The following is a 9826-nucleotide window of genomic DNA, read 5'->3' as shown; positions in this document are numbered from 1 at the left end:
CTTTTTTTGTGGACAACTTGAGCTTAATATCCTTTGAAAAAATTATTTTAGCAAAGCCTTTCATGTAAAAACTTAGCATTCCATAAAAAAAAAAAAAAAAAGGACAGCAAAACTTTTTTTTTAAAAGTGGTTCAGAGGAGCAGTCAGGCTTGACCTTGCATGACCTGGGATTAAAATGTAAGTTAGGGGAGTTTTCCTCCTGTCTCGGTTCCATTCATGACTGCAGTTGGAGGGACATTAAAAGATTTCCTTCAGGAGGACAGCATTTATCCATGGGAAACCAAAGGGAACTCAAGATTCACTTTTTTTATGGCTGTTGATCTTGTTCACATTGGTATTTCTGCAAGGAGGATGAGTGCTATAACTTTTACTATGTGCAGAAAGCTGTGATGACCATGAGAGCTGGCTTGTTCAGTTTACAACCCAAAGTTTCATTAAGAGTTACGCCAAACTAAATCTCACACTGAAAAGGGCAGAAAACAGACCAGGTTCTTCTACTTCTTGACACCAGCTTTACCAAGAGGTACTTCCATTAGTACTTGATGGAGATGATGACAGAAGCGTGAAGAAGGTCGCCCCAGGAGGACAATGATGCATGCGCAAGGCCCTTGCAGGGCCACGCAATGAGAGCTGCGGCCACCCGCTGCTGAGGGGTCAGCCCCGAGCCACAGAGCTGGGCAATCCTGTAACTCTCTGATGGTCTACTCCTCAGTCAACCTTGAACAAGCTGCCCCCAATGTTCACCTGAGTCCTGGTTTTGGCTGGGATAGAGTTAATTTTCTTCCTAGCAGCTGGCATAGCACTGTGTTTTGGATTTAGTGTGAGAATAATGTTGATAACACACCGGTGTTTTAGTTGTTGCTGAGCAGTGCTTACACTAACCAAGGACTTTTCAGCTTCTCATGCCCTGCCATCGAGAAGCTGGGAGGGGGCACAGCCAGGACAGCTGACCCAGACTGGCCAAAGGGCTATGCCATACCATATGATGTCATGCTCAGTATATAAACTGGGGGGAGTTGGCTGGGGGGCAGTGACTGCTGATTGGGGACTGGCTGGGCACTCTATCTCAACCCATGGGTCTTACTTTTTTTTTTTTTTCTTTTCTCCGATTCTCCCATCCCACTGAGCGGGGGGGTGGGGGGGGTGAGCAAGCGGCTGTGCAGTGTCCAGCTGCCTGCCAGGTTAAACCACAACAGCCTTTTTGGCACCCAATGTGGGGCACGAAGGGTTGAGATAACAGATCTGACCAGAGCACATTAAAATAAATTTGTGATAAGCATTCATTATATTAGTGTAGTAGTCACTGATCGCAACATTGATTTATTTGCTTTCAGAGTTGTGCTAGTTCTCAAGAGTTGTGCTATGTAACACCTTACCTGCTGTACGTACTGTTTATCAGTATTTATGTGCTGTTTATCACCTCTGGGAGCTGGATTAAGGCTATCGCTTTGCTGTACTATGTAACACTGGCTTATGGTATGATAAAATTATTGGTTGTGACACCAACCTGGTATTTGTACTCCACATTGCCATCACTTCCATACTTTGGGAGCCATCTATTGGAATCTATTAATAATTACACTTTTTACTTTTTCTCCTCTGAGAGCCAACCTATGGGGGAGACATCCTCCATCCTTCTCTTCTCCTTCAGGCTAGTTACAACAGCTCTTGAGAATTTTGAATATCCTTGGGATGTTCAAACCAGCATGTTCCCATTGCTATACCTCCTAAATGTGGTTCAGGTCTTGTTTAGGGTTAAACAACTGTTTAACAATACCACCCAGAGATCTGTCCCTGCGACAGGCACTGCAGGTATTCAAACCCCAGCAACAGGCACTGTGGCTACTCAGATCTCAGTGACAGGCAGTGTGGCTGAACCAGAGAACCAATCTGTGCTGGTATCATTCACCCCTGTACACAAGAAGAAATACACAAGAAAATCAGCTTGTTTAGTAAGGGACAAAGATGAACCAGAGCCATCACAAGAACAGGAGGAGAAAGAAGCAGAACCTGTAAATGAGATAACCATCTGACCCCTATTTCCGAGTGAGCTGCAAGATTTTCATCATCATCCAGGCAAGCATGTTGCCACCTGGCTGCTCCTATGCTGGGATAATGGGGCCAGTAGCCTGGTATTAGAAGGTACGGAAGCCAAACAGCTGGGATCCCTTTCTAGGGAAGGGGGCGTTGACAAAGCAACTGGAAAAGGGGCACAAGCCCTCAGACTCTGGAGGTGACTCCTGTCAGGCATGAAGGAAAGGTATCCCTTCAAGGAAGATGTTACATGTCATCCAGGCAAGTGGACCACCATGGAGAGAGGTATCCAGTACCCAAGGGAATTAGCTGTGCTGGAGGGAACCTGGACAACAAGCAGTTATCCAAACATCCAGATGGAGTCCAGTGCACACAACCCATGTGGCAACTCAGAGGATAGGTCCTACTCCACAACTTCATGGACCAGTGTCTTGGCCATTAGGAGTAAGCATCCCTCTGCTCAAGAGAGAAGATACAGTGGATACACACCCACCCTTGGGCTTTACCTGCCTGACCAGAGAGAGGACATGAGGGAGTGGGATGGAAAATCCACCTCAACCCTAGAGGCATGGGTACGTGAGTTGCAAGGAAAAACAATCACAAAAGGGGGATGTTCCAGGAAAATTGCTGCTCCAGTTTCCAGTGGGCAGTTCCCCAGACAGAGCAGAAGGGCTGATCTCACTTCTGTTCTTAATGAAGGAACTTGTGACTTGTATTTACAAGAAATGAGTAACAAATACTATGACCAGAACTAGAGGGGCCCTGCCTCCAGTCAGGTGGAGGAAAGGGACAACCGGGTTTACTGGACTGTGTGGATTCAATGGCCTAGCACATCAGACCCACAGGAGTATAAAGCTCTAGTGGACACCTGTGCACAGTGTACCCTAATGCCACCAAGCTACACAGGGGCAGAACCCATCTGGATTTCTGCAGTAACAGGGGGATCCCCAACAGCTGACTGTATTGGAGGCCAGATTGAGCCTAACTGGGAGTGAGTGGCAAAAGCACCCCATTGTGACTGGCCCCAAGGCCCTGTGCATCCTTGGCATGGTCTGCCTCGAGAGGGTATTTCAAGGACCCAAAAGGGTACGGGTGAGCTTTTGGTATAGCTGCCTTGAAGATGGCGGAAATTAAAGCATCTGCCCCCCTGGCCCAGTCTCTCAAAGGACCCTTCTGTTGTGGGGTTGCTGAGGGTCAAAGAACAACTGTGCACAGGCAGCAATGTCGCACCAACCGAGACTCCCTGATTCCCACCCATAAGCTGATTTGTTGACTGGAGAGCCAAGGAGTCATCAGCAAGACTCGCTCACCCTTTATCAGCGAGTCTAATGGAGAGTGGAGGCTAATGGAGGACTATCGCAGCAGCCTGAATGAAGTCACGCCGCCACTGAGCGCTGCCATGGTGGCCATGCTAGAACTTCAGAATGAACTGGAGTCAAAGGCAGCCAAGCGGTAGGCCACTGTTGATTATCACCGGTGCGTTTTTCTCAGCCCCTTTGGCAGCAGAGTGCAGGCCACGGGTTGCTTTCACTTGGAGAGGCATCCAGTACATCTGGAATCGACTGCCCCAGGGGTGGAAACACAGCCCTACCATTTGGCACGGACTGATCCAGACTGCACTGGAACTGAAACTTCAACGGAGGAAGGGATATTGGCAGCATATGAAGGGGTTTGAGCTGCTTCCAGTGGTTGGTACTGAAGCACAGCTCCTCCTGGTGCCCCAACTCTGGCATTGGGCTGCCTGTTCAAAAGGAGGGTCCCCTCTACACATCATGCAACTGATGCTACACAGAGCAAGTGGGTCACATTGATCACACAATGGGCTCAAATAGGAAGCCATGCCCCAGGGGTGGAAACACAGCCCTACCATTTGGCACGGACTGATCCAGACTGCACTGGAACTGAAACTTCAACGGAGGAAGGGATATTGGCAGCATATGAAGGGGTTTGAGCTGCTTCCAGTGGTTGGTACTGAAGCACAGCTCCTCCTGGTGCCCCAACTCTGGCATTGGGCTGCCTGTTCAAAAGGAGGGTCCCCTCTACACATCATGCAACTGATGCTACACAGAGCAAGTGGGTCACATTGATCACACAATGGGCTCAAATAGGAAGCCACAGGAATCTTGGAAGTGATCATGGACTGGCCAGAAGGCAAAGATTTCAGACTGTTGCCAGAGGAGGAAGTGGCATGTGCTGAAGAGGCCACACTCTTCAGTGTATTAAACTGCCAGAAAATGAGAAGCCACGTGCCCTGTTCACTGATGGGTCCTGCCATCTTGCGGGAAAGCATCGGAGGTGGAAGGCTGCTGTATGGAGACCTATACGACAAGTCGCAGAAAGTGCTGAAGGAGGTGAATCAGGTCAGTTTGCAGAGGTGAAGGCCATCCAGCTGGCTTTAGATACTGCTGAACAAGAAAAACGGCCAGTACTTTATCTCTGTACTGACGAAACGATGGACTGTTAAAGACTACACCGAGAGCAACGGGTGCTGGGAAGTTCAAACATTTAGCAAAAGCCAGCTGGTTAGTCAGCACTGGGGGATCTGCCAGTTGGGCTGGCCCTGCCCAGTTCACACTTAATGTACTGTAGAAGGGGATGAAATCCCTGTAGTGCACGTAAAAAACATGCTGGGGAAGACAGTCTGGGTTACTCCTGCCTCGGGCAAAGGCAAACCCACTTGTGGGATTTCTTTTGCTCAAGGACCTGGGTGCACTTGGTAGGTGATGCGGGAGGATGGGGAAGTCTGATGTGTACCTCAAGGGGATTTGATTTTGGGTGAAAATAGCCAATGAACTGAACGTTATGACATTAATTGCTATAAAATAGCGTACATTATCACTTTTATGGGTGCTGTATGTCCTACCAATGGTATTACAGTAACAATCGCCCAGATTAATGAAGAATGGACTTTGATGAAACCGAGCAAGTGCAGTGGTGATGGAACCACAACTGGCTTCAGCATGTAAAAATCCAACACCACACCCCGTCTCTCCTGCCCTGAAGGACTGTTATGACAGATGGAGCCCAAGTCATGGACTAAATGAACTCAACAAACATTTTATAGGGATGGCCCATAGACTAAGGGAATGATACCTGCGTGTATATATCAAAAGACACAAAAAGTGGTGGTGAATAATTGGAAAGTGTGGGACCTGGGCATGATGTAGATGGTATAGAATAAGGGGTGGATACTGTCCTCATTTCAGCTGGGATAGAGATTATTTTCTTCCTAGTAGCTGGCATAGCACTGTGTTTTGGATTTAGGATGAGAATAAAGTTGATAACACATGCATGTTTTAGTTGTTGCTAAGTAGAGCTTACACCAGTCAAGGACTTTTCAGCTTCTCATGCCCTGCCATCGAGAAGCTGGGAGGGGGCACAGCCAGGACAGCTGACCCAAACTGGTCAGAGGGATATTCCATATGATATGATGTCATGCTCAGTATATGAACTGGGAGGAGTTGGCTGGGGAGTGGTGACTGCTGCTCAGGGACTGGCTGGGCATTGGTCGGCGGGTGAGCAATTGCATTGTGCATCACTTATTTTGTATATACTATTGCTTTCCCTTCCTTTTCTGTCCTTTTAAACTGTTTTTATCTCAACACACGAATTCTACTTTTTTTTACCCTTCTCTCCCCTATCCCACTGAGGGGGGCAGTGAGCAAATGGCTGCGTGGTGTTTAGCTGCCTGCCAGCTTAAACCACAACAACATGACAACTTCTCATGGTAAGACAGATCTTTTGCACAAGAAGGATTTCAATCACCTTTCCTTCATTGCTCATTTTAAAGTGCACCTCCCTTCCTGCAGTCCTCCTGGCTGGTGGAGTGAGGCCTCACGAGATGCCTTCCATAGCTGGCTTTTGAATTTGGGCATCTGAGATGAAATCCCTAAAGACGTTTTCTGCTTCCTGGATCCAGCACAGATGGATGTAACAAGACCTAAAGCTTAACAAGAGGCAGTCTCATCTATCAGAGTCACCTTTAACATTTTACCTCTCAAAGGTTTAAGAAAGAAATCATAACAGGAAGCCTTTCAACTGTTTTTTCATTTTACAGAGCCCTAGGTTTATTTGAAGAAGGCAGGGTTTTGTGCATGCTCACATATAGGAGCATATAAAGACTTAAACCAGTACTTTCAGCATTCATCACTGAGACAGCTAGAAAAAAAAAAACCTAGACCAAGAAATAATGATGTTCTCTCACCTGGAAATGTACTCAATAGTATTCCTACATCTGGTATCACTATGGCTTACATATCATCCTGTAAAACCTACAGGCATGCCTGGGAACTATCTATAACGTTAGGTTATGTGATTAACGGCTAATCTGCATAAACAAAAAAACAGTAGAGAAGCACCAGTGGGCAGAGGCACCCATGTAACACAGTGCTGGGGCAGCAGCCCGGCCCTGCTCTTCGCGAGGCCATCGGTCAGCCCAAGGCCCAGCTACAGGGTGAGGGACCCACCATGGGTGCAAGCAGGAGGGGCCCTGGGGGGTCACCTAACAGACTGACTGAGGGCCTCTGCCTAGAAGTTGACTCAGATCACCACAGTCTGTCCTGGCTTCTTATTTATTTATTTATCAGCATTTCTATCTGCGCCCTGGGGCACAGAGGTCCAAGTGCCAGCGATGGAAGAAGGGGCCACACCTCCTCACAGCCTGTGCCATGGCTAACAGACACCAAACCAGCACAGATAGGGTTAGAGTTTTGGGAACTAGGTACTCAAAAGGCCATGAGTCTGGGCCAAATCCTGGAGAGATCGGGGCAGGGGGTTTCTGAGCCAAGTGCTAGGCTGTAGGGCAACTACTGGAGAGGCCATAGGTCTGGGCCAGGGATCCATCTGTGCCTGTGCATGAGAAAACTGGGAGACCAGGCCACCCAGGGCCAGTTACTGGTTTGCCTGAGTGTCTAAGGACAGGTACAGAGGGATATACATAGCACATGTGTGTCAGTGTGCGCACATGGGATCTAAATACCAGCAGCTGGAACAGGGCTATGCACCTCTGGGGGCTTACACACTGGGCTGCCAGCCCCTGGGGAGACCCGGGCATCTGGAAGCAGCTACAGACAGACTGGGTGTGCAAGACCACATAATACAGGAATCCATATTACATATATGCATCTCTGTGTGTATTTGCCCACTAATAGGTTTTCATCCTCAATAGCCAGAGAAGGAAGAAAGATCAGGCCACTTGTACCATTCATAGGGCTACCAGCTACTCTGAACATACAGCACTTTCAAATAAGGACAACTTTTTAAGTAAGAGGCTTTGTTTCTAAATACATGATCACCTGTGAAATTATACTCCAAAGTTGGGCCAACTCTGGAAAATTTAGCTTGTTTAAACTCTAAGACACATAAGTTTTAACTGCTGCTTTGGATGTTTCTACTTCATTGATCTAGAACTAAATATTCCTTGGGAGAAATCTTAGAGGTTTGCCATATTAGTTAAAAGATGAGTGCGGTAATATACTTCACAAATCTCTGGGACAAATCTCAGACTGAGAGAAGAACAAACACTTAGGGAAAAAAAAAAACAGTATAGTGACCTGGGAAATCTTTCTATGTACACTTATGCACTTGCTTGCTTTTTTTAACGCATTTTTAATGCAGTGTTCACAATACAATACTTGTGAGAGCCATTACCCTCTGTACTGTCTTTTTACCTTAATCTTGGCTTAAGTTAGGATGCAGGCAAAGCGGTAACAATGTATACTGCTAACTGACCATCCTCCATTTGTAGGCAGGCATCCCAGTTCAGTGAGTTGGCAGACACCAAGAACCATCACGTTAACTCTAGCAAGCTGCCAGCAGAGCAAGAGTAACTAACTCTTATCAACCCTATCGAGCTGAAAAAACACATACAAGAAGTGAAATTCAGTAGAAGCAAACAGCTAAACTGGAAAGATAAGGCAACTGGATGAAAGAATTTTGTAAAGTATTTCAAATTTTGAAAGCATTTTGTATTTTGTTACTTTCCTCATGCTATAGGTAGTGATTAGCAACTGTTTCTAAAAAGTCTTTTTACAAAAACTGTCTTTAGCTATCTGGTATCTCCAAGGAAGTAACTCTGTGTTGAAGTGCTACTGGCACAGATAAATGTGCTTAGGCAACAAGGCTGCGAGCTCTGATGCTGAGGTCCCTGTAACAGATGAGTCTGAAGGCTTAGCCTGGAAAAGTGCCAGTTTCCACTTTGCCCAGATAAAAAAGGAACTCTGGAGCACACTGCCCTCAAATACAGGTCATAGAACAACAATCTTGTTCAGCCTGGGGAATTACACCAGGGTTATAGACCTGCAGATACACAGCTTCCACGGGAGATCTTGGGACTGGAAACTTGGAAGAGGACAAGCCCATCAGCTGCCTGTTTACCTTAGACCTTCTGCCATATGCTCCTTACTCTCTACAGATGAAATAAGCTAAATAACTAGACATAAATTGTGTGCTGGTGTCAGAAAAACTGCAAAAGCTGCCACTACCAAGTCCTTGTATATCAACAAGGTAGGACAGAGGCATTAGGACTTGAACATGCAGCTAGCACCATCATCTCTGTCATCTCGGGCACTTCTGCATTGTCTCTGCAGTTAGACAGGAAAGCCTGGCCATCCTAAAAATGAAGTAAGAATGACTCCATGCCTCAAAGCATGATAAAGGGGGGGAAAGAAATAAAGAAACCAAAACAAAGAACCACCCTACAGCCAGTTTCACAAAGATGATTCTGCTTTGCTTTCACTGCAAAGTTTGCATTTAGCTTCCTCATTCCTGTTCTCCACTCTGAAAACATGTGCCAGCTGCTTTATCTGCCTAACTATGCACAGCCTTCCCCCGTGTGCAACAGGCAGCTGAACTCCCTGTAGCCTCTGACAACCATTTCTAGTGCAGACTGCAAAAGCAAAGCAGTGATCTTAAAGCAGATTCTATGGCTATCTGCAAAGAAAAAAAAAAAAACAAACCACAAACAAACCAAAACCCACACCCCACCCCACGGATTTCTTCCTAGTTCAGTAGTCTTGAAAATAATGAAAAAAAATATTAGTCCATATAACTGAAAATCCTGAAAGAGTTCTGCTGGAAGGAAGCAGAGTCCACTACAAGCATCATTCCAAGGCAGGGCTTGCCTGAAGAGCAGACCGCTTCTGAGTTGGATCTGGTCTGCCTTTACTTGTCATAGAAATACAGGGCACCCTGCAGAGAAAAGCCTGACTTGGAAAGAGCAGAGAAGTGTTTTAGTTTTTGAGGGCTACATTGAAAACAATAAACTTCTCCAAGTGACATGGTTCAGTTACTGAACGTAGCAACACTGAGACGCAGATAGCACGGACTACTTAGCATCCTTCATAATCATATAAGTTGTCTCTTTTCTACGATGGCAGATTAAAACTATAAAAAGCTTATGTAAAATCTCCACCATTTTAGGTTATGCACGAAAGTGCTTTAATTTAGGACAAATTAGTCCCAGTTTTTAAACAGAGCTTTGTTTTTAAAGCATCTGGAGTGGTACCTATATACACTTGACTAAGGACTATTTCACGGGCAGTTCAGGCCAGCTAGACTGCAGCTGCAGGTCACTGTATTATTTTGTGTTGAGCGCTGGTTTTGATGCATTTTTGTCACGAAAGCAGCGAGCGCTCCCTCTGCGAGCGCCACCACAATTAAAGCAAAGCGGTCCGTCAGATCTTTTCAAGATAACTTTTTAGGTAACAAATTTAATCAAACTAAACGGGGAAGGGGCAACACGGATAACACACACCCGACCGCACGGCGGAGCGAAAAGTTGGCACCCGCGGGG

The sequence above is a fragment of the Egretta garzetta genome, unplaced genomic scaffold, assembly GCF_000687185.1.
Source record: "Egretta garzetta isolate BGI_Z169 unplaced genomic scaffold, ASM68718v1 scaffold13, whole genome shotgun sequence".
Taxonomy (NCBI): Eukaryota; Metazoa; Chordata; class Aves; order Pelecaniformes; family Ardeidae; genus Egretta; species Egretta garzetta.
Note: the sequence above shows the minus strand (reverse complement) of the source record.